A 15896-nucleotide genomic window follows, 5' to 3' on the forward strand; every position below is an offset into this window, starting at 1 on the left:
AACCCAGGAAGGGCTCCACCCAGACCTCCACGCTGCTACCCACCTGCCTGCCTGCGGAGTGCAGGGGAATCCTATTGCTTTTAAAAAGAACTTCAAACATATAGAAAATTAAAGGCCGAGAATACAAATCTGTGGTAGAGGACACACCCTGCATGCATGAGGTTCTGGATTTGATCTCCAACAACACAACTAACAACAAAGAAAATGTGTAATATGTACATACACACATATACACATATACGTGTGTACATACATATATAGAAAGCAAAGAGAATAAATTCATCTTTAGCATCTTTGATTTTCATGGACGGTCTCATGACCTCACACTCCACTGACTTGTCCTCAGGTGATTCTGAAGTAAACTCCACGAGGTACATGACTTCTTCAGGAAACCTGGTTGACTCATAAGAACTGGGTTCCCAACCAAATGGCAGTGCTAACTCAATAGGCCCCAAACGCTCTCATACTCGGAATTCAAACTAATCTTCCATTTCTTGGGTTGTTCTTGCTAAGTACTGTGTCACATGACACAAAAATGACAACCACAAAATAGAAGTTGTAAAACTGCATTTCCTGTAGTCAGGGAAAGCATCAACCACACTTGTGGTTCCTCTGTCATTCAGTCTTGAACACATTTTCGCTACTGCAGAGAACTAAGGGGTAATTAGACCACAGACCACCCTCTGCACTCCTGGAAAGGCTCACAAAATTCCCCTTTTACCTCAACATTCGGGCATCTTTATCTAAACTTGGTTGAAAGCTTACGACTTCTGTGTGCAGGGCTCTGGGACACTTTTGCACGCTGAGAAGCAATGCATATGTCAGTTCCCTTAGTTTATTCATTGGAAAAATATTGCTTGTATTAATGGTAGTTAATTGGTACTATTATGGCTTATGTTTACATGAAGTACTTAGGAGTATTCAGCATCTTTTATAAGTATATTTTAAAGTGGTAGACATTGTGATGGATAATAAGTAGCTTATGAGGATTTGAAGTTTGAAGCCCATTTCTGAAATTTAGGCAGAGTATGCCATGAATTTGTTTTTTTAAAATATACTTTCATGTAGTAATGTAAGTTTTGATTTTTGAAGCAAAGCATTCTAAAGACAAAGTAAAAAACAAAAGAAAATAACAATAGCAAAGCACATACACATTCAAGGAAGAACCAACACTGATCGAAAGGAGCCTGCATAAACCTCCAGCTACATCTAAAATCCCCAGAGGCGGCAAAGGAGAGCTCTGCTTGGCTGCACCCACTGCTGTGAGGCTGAAGATGCTACAGCCAGGCTCCTCCCCTCCCTGCCCCCACCCCCCAGACTGTGTCCTCTGTGTGCTTCTGTAATGTTAACTGTGAATTCCCATCTCTGCAACACCTTGCTGAGCCCTGATGGACAGATCTCAGCATATCCTCCCAGTGCTCTATCTACCGCTGTCACCATTACCCTCCCTTACATGTTCTGAGATTCTGAAGACCCAAAATTATCCAGTCTGCTGAGTCAGCTCTACTTCACTCAGAAAACAGACACCACCACCACCACTACCACAACAACAACAACAAAACAAACCAGTTCTTTTTTTTTCTAATTATTTATTTTTATTTTATGTGCACTGGTGTTTTGCCTGCATAGATGAAGGTATCAGGTACCCTGGAACTGGAGTTACAGACAGTTGTGTGCTGCCTTGTGGGTGCTGGGAACTGAACCTAGGTAGATCTGGAAGAGCAGATATTGATCTTCACCACTGAGCCATCTCTCCAACCCTAAAATAGTTTTTAGTTAACACATGTCTAGTGAACACTAGCTTAAGATTCAGGTAATCCAGCATTAAACATGGAAAGGATCTCTGGCAGTTTTTTTTTTTCTTTTTCATAACTATTAAGGTCCTTCTTGTTGAAACCAGAGCTTTCTCAGAATAAAGATAATTGTACAGTGAAGAAACGGAAGTAGCCTGAGTGTCACCAGCAAACAAGCAGATAAAGAAAATTCGGGGATTTTATGCAGCTGTTAAAAAAAAAGTGGAAGTCTGAGCTCCTCATAAAGTGAGACAGCCAGAAATCATGTACACTATGAGACAGATACAGGAAGACAAGAGCTGCATGGTTTCTATCATGTGCAGAACCTAAACTTGAAATTGTATATATGTTCATGTAAATGCATATGTGATCATGTTTATGTGTGCCTCAAAACTAAAACAGGGATCCCAAGAGAACAGGAAGAGATCCAAAGAGGGATGGGCAATAGAGAGAATAGCAGAATTTATGGGATGAGAAAGAGGAACAAGGATGGGAGACCCCTGGAGGGGCGTTGGGGAAGCAGGGAGGGGATGAAAGAAACAAAGTATATAATGTCCTCTATCCATAAAAATGCCATGATGAAACCCATTGGTTTTAAAAATAACCTTTAAAAATTATGTGTATGTGGGCAAGGTGTGCATGTGTGTATGTATGTATCTTTTCACCATATTTCTTGTGGCAGTCTCTCAAATGAATCCAGAGCTTGTCCACATGTCTTGTCTAGCTAGCTAGGCAGATTAATCCGAGTTTCCTTGCCTCTGCCTTTTGGGCTGTTGAATTACAAGCAAGCTGTCCCGTGCACCCTGTATTTGCATGGGTGTTAAGGATCCAAACCTTGGTTCTCACACTTGAATACGAAGCACCTTATCTATAAGACATTTAATCGCCCCCTAAAATTTTGAAGGTAAATTGCTATAAATATTCCTTTGCTGAGCCAATCATGTGCTGAGTGCTGCTAAGAATAAGGAGACTGTGTCCTGATGGAAGTGTGCACACTGATAGAGGTGAGCTTTGTGCAGTATGGCACAAAGCAAGCATACCAAGCATACCATGTATAATAAAAGTATGTCTTTGCCTGCTGCTATATCCAAGTATATTCTTTCCTGCTGGTATCTCTTTGGTTGGTATGGGTCTACTTAAATTATTTACTTCAACTTGGTTTAACTGGTAGATCATGTATATCTAAAATTGTATCCATTTCTTTGAGATGTTTCAGTTTAGTAAAACATTCACTTTTGATGTATGCTCCTTTGAGTCTGAGTCTCCTCGGTGCTGCTTGTCACGTCTCCCTGTTAACCTCTAGTTTTACTAATTTGGGTTGTCTCTGACCTACTTTTGGTTAATATTCTACTAAATGGAGAACAATTTGAATCAGGAACAAGATGAGAATATTCATTTTCTCCACTTCTGTTCAACAAGTACTTGAAATCTTAGCAGTAATACAAGAGAAGGAAATAAAGGTAAAATATTTAAGAAGGGAAGATGTCCAAATATCATTATTTGCAGATTATGTGATGCTATATGGCTGGGGAATGTTTTAAGGATTCAAAATTCCTATCCATAAGGGAAATGTAAATTAAAACTAATTTGAGGTTCCATGTTGTCCCAGTCAGAATGGCTATAAAAAAGACATGTGCTAACATGGGTCTATAGAGAAAGGAAAACATTTATTCACTGCAGTGGGAATGCAAACTGGTATAGCCATTATGGAAACCAGCATGGCAACCCGACAAAAAGCTATAAATAGATTTGTCACATGATTGAGCTGTATCCTTTCTGGACATGTTACCAAAGGACTCTGTTACAGAGATCCCTGTTCATCTGTACTAATTGCTGCTGTGCTCACAATAGCCAGGGAATGAAAACAGCCTAAACCTCTGTACACAATGGGATAGTGTTCATCTACTTGTAAGAAAATTAAGTTATAATGTTCTCAGGTAAATAAGTTGAGCTAAAAGTAATTGTGCTGAGTGAGGAAAGCCAAATCCAGGAAGATAAATATCACATTTTTTCTCATATGTAGATGCTAACTTTTTACCTTTAGATGTGTGTATTTAAACTGGAGATTCCAGAGAAGGCAGGAACTAGTAAGGAGACATGGGGTAAGGCATCTTACAATCTTACCCTAGCTTTGAACCCTGTGAGTTTCAAAAACAGCTGGCCTGGCAAGACATGCACACTAATATAATAATGGCATGAATGATGTAGGAGTAACGAACCACCTTCTCCCCCTTTAAAATTTAATATCTATTCTACAAGATGGAACTCATTCCTAATACAGTTATGTTAACTGGGCCAAAAATCTGTAGCTAGCTCGGATATAGTCCCTAGGGGAGAACCTAGTACTATTATCCTATTAAATGGATATCTTAGGGTTTTAGGGTTTAGGGTGTGCACAGACACCATGACCAATGCAAGTATTATAAAGGACAACATTTAATTGGGGCTGGCTTGCAGATTCAAAGGTTTAGTCCATTATCTTCAATGCAGGATCATGGCAGCACCCAGGCAGGCACAGTGCAGGCAGAGCTGAAAGTTCTCCATCTTCATTTGAAGGATATTAGCAGAATGTTCCCTTCCTGGCAGTTAGTACTAGGGTATTAAAGATGCCCACAGTGACACACCTACTCCAACAAGGCCACATCTCCAAATAGTGCCACTGCCTGGGCCAAGCAAATACAAACCATCACAATGGCCATAGTATTAAACATTTCTGTAATTCTTATTTTTATATCCATAGATTAGTGTATCTATCAATACTCATCAGAGAAGCTTATTTTACAGTAAATGACAGAAACTAGACCATGCCAGCCTGTGTGATCTAGTACCACAGTACTCAACACTCTCTGCAGGAAGGACCTCCACAGGAGAGGAATCAGCATTGCTTCTAGCTTCCATGACTCCTGGTCCACCACAGCCTTTAGGACATTCTCCAGTGGTTGCACCTAGCTCACACCTGAGTCAGACTGGGGTCCCAGAAATAGGTCACTCCACCCAACTTAGGGCTCTTCTAATGCAACTCCCCATCAGCACTTTGAAAACTGTCCTCCTGGGTCCTCCCACCCGTTTTCTCCATTCCCAAGGGTCATGTCATATCTCCTATAGATAATCCCTGTAGTGAGAATTTTGATTTCTTTAAAAACACAGAAATGTTATATATGTATGTTTTGTTTTAATCTCAGGTGTGGGATATGGGACTGCTTCAGATTGTCTACAGTAGCTATAATTTGTCTCATGCTCTGACAGAGGCATGAGTTTGCCAGCTGCAAATAGGTTACATTTGAAATTCTGAGAATTCTTCAGAAGATATATAAATGTCAGAGTCCCAAGAGGGTGCAGCGGCAGCAGCTGCTGCTTGCTATTTGCTGGCTACTTGCAAGTTAGAGATATCCTCACAAAAAAGATTGGACTTGCCCCAAGGAACTCAACACCCCTAATCACCAGGAAGTAGTCTAACAATATTAAAGTCTCCTTTCCCCTCTAACCTTCTTTCTCTCCATCTAGTATTGGGGTGTTGTGTTGTGTCTGGCCAGCAGATCACAGCCTGGGTTCTAGCCTGGAAAGGCATTTTGGAAACCTGGAAGAGAAGAGGGGCTAGGCGGCGAGAGAAGGGAATGAAGCTAAGACAAGATTCTGATCAAAGCTCAATTTTACTATTTCCAGACACTCAGTTATAAAGGAAGGGGGAGGGAACCCGATTTCCCGCCAAGTAACTCAGGGTCCAGTAGCAGGACAAACACATGTGTGCCTCTTCTAAGCAGCAAAGGCAGAGTCCAGCAGTAGGCGTGGCAGGACGAATGAGCAGGAAGCTCCGCCCTTGAGCAAGCAGGTTCAAGCAGGTGGGGGAAAGGGAGACCACATATCCTTCCATTAGTTAACAAAAAAAATTAAAAAAGAAAAGGCTGGCCTGAGGCAGAAAAATTATCTATGTGCAATAGTTCTGTCTGAGTTCTTAGGGCTAAAGAAAAAAACTGTTTTCGTGGGATTCCCTAACTTTTCTAATGGTAAACTGTATCTGGCTAAGACTGTCCTTATTATCCTAGTAAACCACTAACAACAGAATAGGCTCTGACTTTATAATGCTAATTAGTGCTGAATAGGTAACTACCTGGTTGCATTTTAAGTAGGGCGTTGGAACCCTGGCTAAGTTTGACTCAACAAATTTAGAATAACACTGAGCTGATATTCCTCCGCAATTTTGGATGACAGGCAGGGAAACAGGGAGAAGGGGTAAGACCAGCTCTTTAGTACAAGGCCAGTTGGCTTTTTTATTTGGGTGGGAGGCAGTGAAGGGCTTGCCCTTTCGACAGTAAGGTCTCCAACCTCTCTCCCCCCTATTAATTAAGTTTAAATAGGCAACGCTTAATTGAGGTGATCAAATGATTTTCTCATCCGTAGATGAGTGGGCCTTTAACCTTGACTTGGGTGGACATTGACCTGATTCCTCCCATGGGCGTTATAACAACCCACATCTGTGGCTCTTGGTATCTTTTGGGGAGCGGAGGCAGAGCCTTAGGTATTTTTGGTTTTTAGCTGGAGTCAGATACCAACCTCTTTCAAATCAGGTGTGTCACACAGGGAACTCAGAAATGGTCAAGCTGGACCTTCCCCCGCAGTAATCTCCTGCGCCAAGCGGTACCCATACTGTATTCGTCTGATTACGAATCAGTAGCGCAGGTCTGAGTCCTGCGTGGTCTCTAGTGGAGACTTGTCAACCTCAGATTTAGCAAGGCCTAGACAAGAATTATGTCATTATTAACACCACTAATTGTGGTTAAAATAGGAGCTGGAAGTCTTTTCTCCTCATCCCTGTTATTCCCAATAGCCTGAAGAACTAAGGACACCTTGCAGTAACAGCAAGGGTGAAAAGCCAGAGGCCAGCTATGGGACTAAGCCCGTCTATCAAAATAAGAACTAATCTCTGTAAATATATGAAATTTCTAGTTCCCTAGCTCTCTTGGTAAATCTAAATCCTATCTCAGACTGAAAGCCACATGCTGGAATGTCCTTGGAAGGAAGATAATAGCAGTACCACCTGTGTGTTCTTGGGGGAGGGTTAGGCACGCCTGCAGGTCCAGCTGGAGAACATAGATTGACCTACTTGAAAAAAAAAGAGATCTAGACAATGAGAGAGTAGTAATGCAAATTTTCTTTTTGGAGAAGTCAAGGTACTTTATTCAGTTGCAAATTTTAAAGCTAAGGCTAGTCTCCGTCCGGCCTCCTGTGGGGGAGCCGGCTCAGAGAGTAGCAGGAAAACAGCTTTTTTTAGGAGTTTCAGTTTCCAGCTGAATTTTAAGCAAAAGAGGAATTTTAGTCCTCAAGGTGATACTTATAAGATTTGGAATGTGCGTTCATCTGACTAATTAATTTCTCGAAAAAACACAAACCGAGCCCTTTCCCCAGATTAGAACCAGATCCTTTTATTCGTAGTTAGGGGTTTTTTTCAATTTATTAATCAATAAGAATTAGAAGTAACTGGATGTCAGTGGTGATCCGCTGCAGACTGACCTTTAATATCAGTTTGCAAAAAGTTTAGGACAAATAAGGCAAGATGAGCCTTTGGTGACCTTGGGGGAAATGCTCTGAATTAACTTTGCTAGGTAATTTAGAATATAGGAATCTCTAATAATTGAACTGAATATTAGACCAGTCTAAGATTGAGTTAGAATGGCTGGTCACACTGAAGAAAAGTGAAAAATCATTATGACTCTATTAAATGACTAATTTTACTAAGTCTGAATATACAGTCTCTGATGTACTATTGCCATAAAGTTAAAAGGCTAGAAGCTAGTCTAAACTGGAAAAATGGACTCTAAACTTGAGTTATCAAATTTAACATTAAACATCTGTAGCAATGTAACAATTATTAATCTTAACCAACAACTTATGAGCTGAATGCGAAAACATGCAGAGCACATTTTCAATAAAAAAGAACTAAATGAAGCAGTTAATTTTAGACCAATCAGAATATTAATTTTTGTAGCTACAATCATAGAATAAAAAAGCACTTTACCATTGTCAAACACATTAATCATGAACCATTTATCAGATTTGAAACTAAGAGGCTGTGCACTCGCTGCTTTTTCTTAAAACGAACATTTTTTCCATCAGGGTCCCTCCTGCCACGTGTCTGGTTTTTGGCTGAAACACGTGGCAGCTCTTGGCTTTGCAGATAAAGTTTTTTTTTTTTATATACCATCTTTATTATCCAACATAAAACATAGAACATTCATTCATACAGACTGGACACGAACATACATGAATTGAACACGAGAACAGATTGGTGCACCAGACATTAAACAAGACACAAAATGGGGGCAGAGTACTCCTGCTATTTGGGACAATTTCCTCCCTCATGATGCAGTTTTTATAACTGCGGCAATCCACCTGTATTAATTTCCTTTTAATAAACCCTTTCCTTTCTCACACCTAACAATGTAGCTTTTGCGAGCCACGGCCTACCGCCTGTGCCTAGCTCCTCTTAAGCTTCACTGCTGAACCTAAGTGAACCAGCGCTCGGGCTTAACGCTGTCTCAGCTTAGCCCATACCTTCTCCAGTATGAATTTCCTTTATCCTTTAATTATTCCATGAAGCTCCAAACCAGCAGTGTCTCTTCCAAAAATCCTTTGCCGTTTCTCAGTCCCGCGTTGGTTCGCCAAATGTTGTGTCCAGCCAACAGATCACAGCCTGGGTTCTAGCCTGGAAAGGCATTTTGGAAACCTGGAAGAGAAGAGGGGCTAGGCGGCGAGAGAAGGGAATGAAGCTAAGACAAGATTCTGACCAAAGCTCAATTTTACTATTTCCAGACACTCAGTTATAAAGGAAGGGGGAGGGAACCCAATTTCCCGCCAAGTAACTCAGGGTCCAGTAGCAGGACAAACACGTGTGTGCCTCTTCTAAGCAGCAAAGGCAGGGTCCAGCAGTAGGCGTGGCAGGACGAATGAGCAGGAAGCTCCGCCCTTGAGCAAGCAGGTTCAAGCAGGTGGGGGAAAGGGAGACCACAGTGTTGGAGAGATGAAGAAGAGTCAGGAAAAGAACCCAATAAAGTAGTCAAAAGTCCAGTTATAAATTTCTCTGTCTCTGTCTCCTTCATTCCATCTTCCTATAGATATTTTCCTCAGAAATCCTTTGTTTTTTCCTGGTATATAATTCCTGGAAGGTACAAATTCAATATTGACTAGTGTCCTGGAAGAGCTTCCATGAGAAGGCAGCACTGGGGGCTGGGAGATAGTTCAGTGAATATAGTGACTATATCATAGTCTTGAGGACCTTAGTTTGAATCTTCTGCATCAGTATAAATATTCAGGCCTAATAGGGGTGTCTGTAACCTCAACACTGGGAATCAGAAACAGGAGAACCTCTGAGGTTTGTTAGCCAGATTATCTATCCAAAATAGTGACTTCCAGATTAGTGAAAGTTCCTGCCTTAAAAATACGAGGTGGGGGGTTGGAAGGAGGGGCAGTGAGATGGCTTAGAGGCTAGAGGCACTTGCTGAGTAAGCTTGGTAGCCTGAATTTGGTTCCCAGAACCTGTGTAAAAGTAAAAGGGGAGAACTGACTCTACAAAGTTGTCCTCTGACCTCTACATATATGCTGTAGCATGCATACCTACACAGAGAGAGAGAGTGAGAGAGTGAGAGAGAGAGAGAGAGAGAGAGAGAGACAGAGAGAGACAGAGAGAGACAGAGAGACAGAGACAGAGAGACAGAGAGAGAAACAGACAGAGAGACAGACACACAGACACACACACACACATGCTTGTAAAGTAAGTGTCCTCTCTCTCTGTCTCTCTCTCTCTCTCTGTGTCTCTCTCTCCTCCACATGCATCATAGGTGAGTGCACTTGGACATATGTGTGTACATACTCATACCACACACACACAGGTACAGACACACACAAACACACATAGATACCCAGATCATTCAGATTCACAGAGAGAGACATGCACACATACACACACACACACACACACACACACCACAATTCTGAAAAGCAAGAGCTTAGCTTGCTATGTGACTCAACTCTAAGAAGCATTATAACAATGTCAACATAAAATGTCCTCTCACTGAATTGTAGTTTATGTTAGAAGTTCCCATGTCTATAGAGGGGCTGAGATAACTAAGCCAGGATCTTGCCAGCTCAGAAGCTAATGGTAGAATAGCAGATAAAAATCTGGTTACTGCCGTCATGGGTGAATATTGCCCAGAGAATCATTCAAAGCTGTTGAAATGTCACCTCTGGGCTGAGAAGTTTGAGGAGGGGATGGTTTAGGCAATTGCTGTTTTCTGTTTGAAAAAACACAAAGAACAATGGAATTCTTCAACTTTGAAACACTTGAGCTCCAAGGTCATCGTCTCAGCAGGATGAACAATGAGGACAATGTGGGAGGTGACTGGACAGTGCATGAGGAATCAAGGCCTTGACTCCACATGTCTTGGACTTGGTTTTTCAATGCCCTGAGATCAGTTTGAAAGGTTTTTCATAAGACGGTCTCTGAGGTAGAATGTGCTGGAAGAGATGACAACAAGGACATGGCACAGAGTACTCCCTATGCTGACCAGCCTGGGATGCCAGTTACACATATGTGGTGGGTCCTGAAGTCAACCAGTTACACACACGGCACATCCTGAAGGCAAGCTGAAGACTTGAGAATTAAAGGACAGGAAGATGCTCTGTATCCCTGAGGATGTCATCTAGGACAGGATGTCATGTGGCCAGTCAGAGTTAGTGGGCCAGTGTGGCCTGACAAGGAAGATCTAGTCTCCACACACATGTGTGGAGGAACATGGACCAAGGACCTCATAAAGCACACTTGGGGGATGAAATATGACCCAGACTTAGGAGGAGCCTAGAGAGGAGAAACTTTGGGCCATGCCCTGTGAAACATTTCTAGAAGCAGCTAGAAGAGACAGAAGAAAGGAGAGAGAGAGAGAGAGAGAGAGAGAGAGAGAGAGAGAGAGAGAGAGAGAGACAGAGGAATGTATAGGACAGGGTAGATGGTGAAACAGGGGGGCTTAAAAAACATACTACAGGGTTCAGAAACTCTGTGGGACCAGTGTTTAGCCATACAGCAAGGAGTTTGAGCTTCCAGAGCAACAACTGTTGTGGGGGGAGGGGTTGTTGAGAACAACAGTCACTAAGGTAGTGGCAGATGACAGAGTCCCTGTCAGGAGCTAGCCAGCCTACAGTGACATAAGTCACAAAGACCAAGGAGGAAGGGGATGTTAGGAATGTGCTCAAATGACCTAGAAAAGTGCAAAGAGAAAATAAAAGTTTTCATGCCATGGTAAGAAAGAAAAGAACTAAACTTTGAGTCTAAAAGCCATTCTCACCCATGGGTTTAGAAGAAATTAATGTGACCTTGGAGCATGGGACTTCTTGGCTCTGTATCCATGTGTCATTCATTTGAACACAGTGGTAGATCCCCATGAGTTCACCTGTGCCACTATGGCATGTTATTGTTGGTGGCCCATCCTGTCAAAAGGATGACTTGAAAGCTCTAGAGCAGCCAGCTGTGCAGGGACCACCTGTCACTCTGTGAGTGAGGTTTTTCCAACAGCAAAACCACTTCCTAAGTGTGAGAAACGAGCTGGTTTTCTCCTCAGATGAGTCACACTGAACACACATGCCCTCCCCTCCCTCCCCACCGCATCCTCGAAAGAAGAGCTAACTGAAGAAGTTCCAGCAAATCAAGAGCTGCTTAACTAAAATCTTCTTCCCAACAGCTGGGCATCTTTATGTTCCATCTTAGTCAAATAATGCCCAAACTAGGCCAAGTGTTATGCTTTTATACCAAGGCCAATGGAACTGTTTGCAAGTTGTTAATCTTGGGAAGGATTTAGAGACATATTCTCCATATTGCTTTGATTACTATTGAGAGTGAAGAAAATAAGATCACCTCAAAAGAAAAATGCTAGCCTTTAATGAGTACTAGCTCAGGGAAGTAAAACTAGGACATCAAAAAAAAAATCACAGAACCATGGTTTTGACTACATAGAGAATAGTTGATAAAGCTAATCTGGCACCTTTCTGTTTCCAGTCCCTAAGACAATTAGTTCAATAATGTGTTTGAAATCAATAACATATACATATTTTCATTTCTTTGCATTTCCATTTTTATCATTATATTTTAATGGCCTGAGAATTTAGGAAAAGAAAAGGGACAAATCACAACTATGTTCAGCTATCTAAGAAAATATATCAGTTCCAACCAGAGTCATTGGTGGCAAACAATAAACAATAATTTCAGAAAATATATGCAAATATGCAAATAATCAACTTAATAGAAATATACTGAATGACTCAGAGCACCCCAAAGCATCATCCAAAGGAGGCTGGAGAGATGTACCAGGAAGGAAGCTGTCACGAGCTGGGCTATGTTAGCACTTATTGCTCAGCTCCTCACTTAGATTGTCTGGTGTCTGCTGATTGACACAATCCTGCATCTCTAACTGCCCCTAGCTTCTCCTTCACCCTTCAAGAGTAACAGTTCCTGATGAGAACATCCAGTCAATCTAGTCACACTCTTAGCTCCAGAGAGACAAGTGGCTAAGTGCTTTCTCCATTTTGGGCCACAGAGAATAAGACAGGGTCCTGCTGTCAGGAAGCACACAGATGGGCATTTCCCAAAACCAGAAGAAGGGCTCAAAAGATAACTTAGGGGTGATGGGTGCATAGAATAAATGTATCTAAAGTGTGCAGTATTGACAACCTGGGCAACTGTGCCTTAGCAGGACTGTCTGCAAGGCACTTTATTCTCTTTCCCCTATATACTTGTCTGAAACATTGTCATTTGATTTCAAAAGCCATTGACAGGTGTTGCCATGCACACTCCAGTGAAGTCTGCTTGGCAGGCCGAGAGGCCTGGAAGCACTCACGAGGTAAAGAGTTTCACAGAAACTCACCTCCTGGAGCTTTGGCATTCTCATTAACCCGTATACTCATACCCTATTCCCGAGTTAGTCTGGTGTATGGATCCACGTGCTCTCTTTTAGTATTATTTTATTATAAGTGCCTTTTAAGATTGAATTCTGACATAGCTAAGCCTTCACCAATGTTCCAACGTCCTACAAAGTCCTTGAGCTGACCATGGGCTTGGAATTCAGTAAGAATGTTGCCTATTCAGTGACATTCAGAATTGCCTCTGGTACTACACTATCACTTAGAATAAAAGCCAAGTCCTCCCATATACAGGAATTTACAATGGTTTAGGAAGTAGATGGGGCTGTGGTTTTAGGTAATGCATTATTCATGAGATGGTTAGCTAGAGCGGAACTCCCTAATTAGAACCATGACTTGGATGTGAAAGCCCTTGCCCTAGGAGTGTAAAGACCTCACACCTGGCTTCTAAGACTATAACTGACCTTAGATAGGGCTGACTTTGTCTCAGTTCTTTTATTGCCCAGTTCCTGCCAGTCTTTGTGTTTACATTCCTCTGTTTTGTGTAAGAGTCATTAAGCATTCGGTAACCTCATTTGTACCTTGCTGATGTGTCACCTAACTTCCCTATTTTCTTCTGTATAAAAAGTTTGATGCTCAATTTGACAAATTACATTCAGATTCTACACAATCTCACGTGTTGCATGTTGGTTTGTCTGTCACATGCCAACTCCTTGCCCATCTGCACCCAGAGACCCGTTCCACGCAGACAAAGGGACCCAGAGGGTATGCAGCAAGGTGTCAAGCCTCATGAATGGTGTGAGTAGGTTCCTGTGGGTTGAGGTTCTGGGTAGAGCATGTTGGGGGGGGGGCTTATCTCCCCTGTGGGTGGGCCTGCTTCCCTTGCCATGTCTCCTAGTCCCTGTGCTGGCTCACACTCAGGTAAGAATGAATGTTTCTTTCCTCTCCTTTGTCTTCCTCACCTTCAAATATGAAGAAGTTAGAGAATTCTTCTGCTACACGTCAATCACTTCTACCTATGCTAATCTCCTGAGAGCATGTGCATGTGTGTACTCATATGTGTGTGTATAAGTGTGTATGAGCATGTATGTCCTTATGCGCATGAGTCTGTGTTTATGGGAGTAGAGGTGTAGAGGGGTAGGAGTGTGTGTGTGTATGTGTGCGCATATGCATGTGTGTTCATTAATTCAGTTAATTAATTCTCTAGACTGGTTTTTTAGACAAGGCCTCTCACTAAATCTGGAACTCATTGATTTGAGTAGATTGGCTTGCCAGGGAGCCAGCCCTCCAGACTTCTCCTGCCTCCACCTCCTCAGATCATGATGTATGTCACTGAAACTGGGTTTTCACAAGGATGTGGGGGATCCAGACTCAGGTCCTCATGATTGTGTGGCGCAACCCTCACCCGCTGGGCTATCTCCCCAGACTTGGTACCCTGCTTTTACCCTCAAACTCATTAATGAATGATTAATTACTGGTTGCCTCCATTTGCTATTTATTTGCAGTGGTGGGCATCAGGTTCAACATTACACTTGATAGTCAGGAAGTCTGTCTTGGTTCCATGTCCCCAGCCAGATGTGAACACACTTTACCCAACTCACTAGGTGAGGGCTTAGGCAGGTCAAGGTCACAGTTATAAGCTTTGGATCCTCACCTTTCCATGATGGAACCTATGACTGTCTGAGCTGTAGAATATCCCCTGCCATATACCTGTCCCTCCCTGCTCACACCCTCAACTGTATTGTCTCTCATAAGTCCTGTAATGACTATCAGAGTATCCCAGACAGGAGCTCCTTTGGTCTAGAATTCTGTAGACACCTGATGGTTGGTACTATGTCTAAGTTCTCTAGAGGACTGTGCTTGTCTTACAGTCTGTAGCCAAATGGTTTTCCATTAAAATATTGTTTTATCAAGTTTTATCAAGAAACTACCCAGGATAAGCTTTTTACATCTTATGTAAAAAAAAAAAAAAAAAATCTGTCATTAACAGTCACTTCAACTCTAACTGTGACATCTCTTTCTCTTGACCTGTTATAATAGAACTGAGACTAGACTGGCAGTCCTAAGAACCAGGAGCCCTGACTCTTCCTCTGGTCGTGACCCCTGATAGGCCTCAACCTTTAGACCACAAGGTCCTTGTAGAAAATTGTCTCCATAACACCTGCTCCATCCTTTCTCATGCTCCCTTCTGATTTGAAACCTGGTAACTCTTTTACCTTCCAGTTTATCCTCAATTCACTATTCAGATCATTGTAGCAACAAGATCAAGAAAGAAAAATATCTATATTGTTGTAAGCAATCCTTCTTGATTGTTAATTCTAAAAGCCTGGCTATGGGTTTTAGACCAGGAATTCATGTGAAGGCTGGGTGTTAACATTAGATTTTGAGATTGGCAAGGAAGGTGTGGGAAGAAGTGGTTAGAGCACTCTATCTTTCTGTCTGTCTGTCTGTCTGTAGTATATCCAACCAGATGAACAGTGGTCACTGCAGGACTCGGGAAAATTCCTTCTCAAGCCTTGTTGACAGACTTGTATGCCACAGTGATTCCTCGAACACCCATGTCAAAGGTTCTTGCTCTGGCCTGTGGTCTCTGATAACCAGATTATTTATAATAGGTGTTGTCTAACATCTCCTAAAAATGTAGGTTTTATGTCTGAAGTGACAAGCATTTCCAAAAGGAGAAATAATCCCAGGAAGAAAACCATGGTCATGGGTAGGAGATACCTGTTAATGGCAGCTTGTTAGGTTTAATTGGCACATGAGAATTCACAAAAGCCTGTAGAACGATGAATCTCACAAAATATGTGATGGAGAAAGTTCAGGAGCAGAGTTCACAGCCCCACAAGAAAGGTTTTATTATTTATGGCCTAGCAGTGCTGAGGATGGATCCCAGGGCCTTGAGCATGCAAGGCGAGTGTGGGACCACTGGGTCACACTCAGCCCTTTCTCATCCTTCTGTGTTACAGTCAAAAATGTGTCTGCAGTGTGCCATGACCAGATGCTCTGACTGCATGATCCTGTCCCAATAGCACAGTGAAGGGCTCCTTGTCTATCCATGGCAGCTTGTACCACAGTGAAAGTTGATTTTCCTTGTTTATGTTCTGTATACCCACCCATGTGCATGCGCGCACGCGCACACACACACACACGCCCCCCCACAGTTATATTATTTTTAAGTATTTCTTCATCACTTTAAATAAACTT

The sequence above is a fragment of the Mus caroli genome, unplaced genomic scaffold (genome assembly GCF_978045245.1).
Source record: "Mus caroli unplaced genomic scaffold, Mus_caroli_1 scaffold_19, whole genome shotgun sequence".
In the NCBI taxonomy this organism is placed as follows: domain Eukaryota; kingdom Metazoa; phylum Chordata; class Mammalia; order Rodentia; family Muridae; genus Mus; species Mus caroli.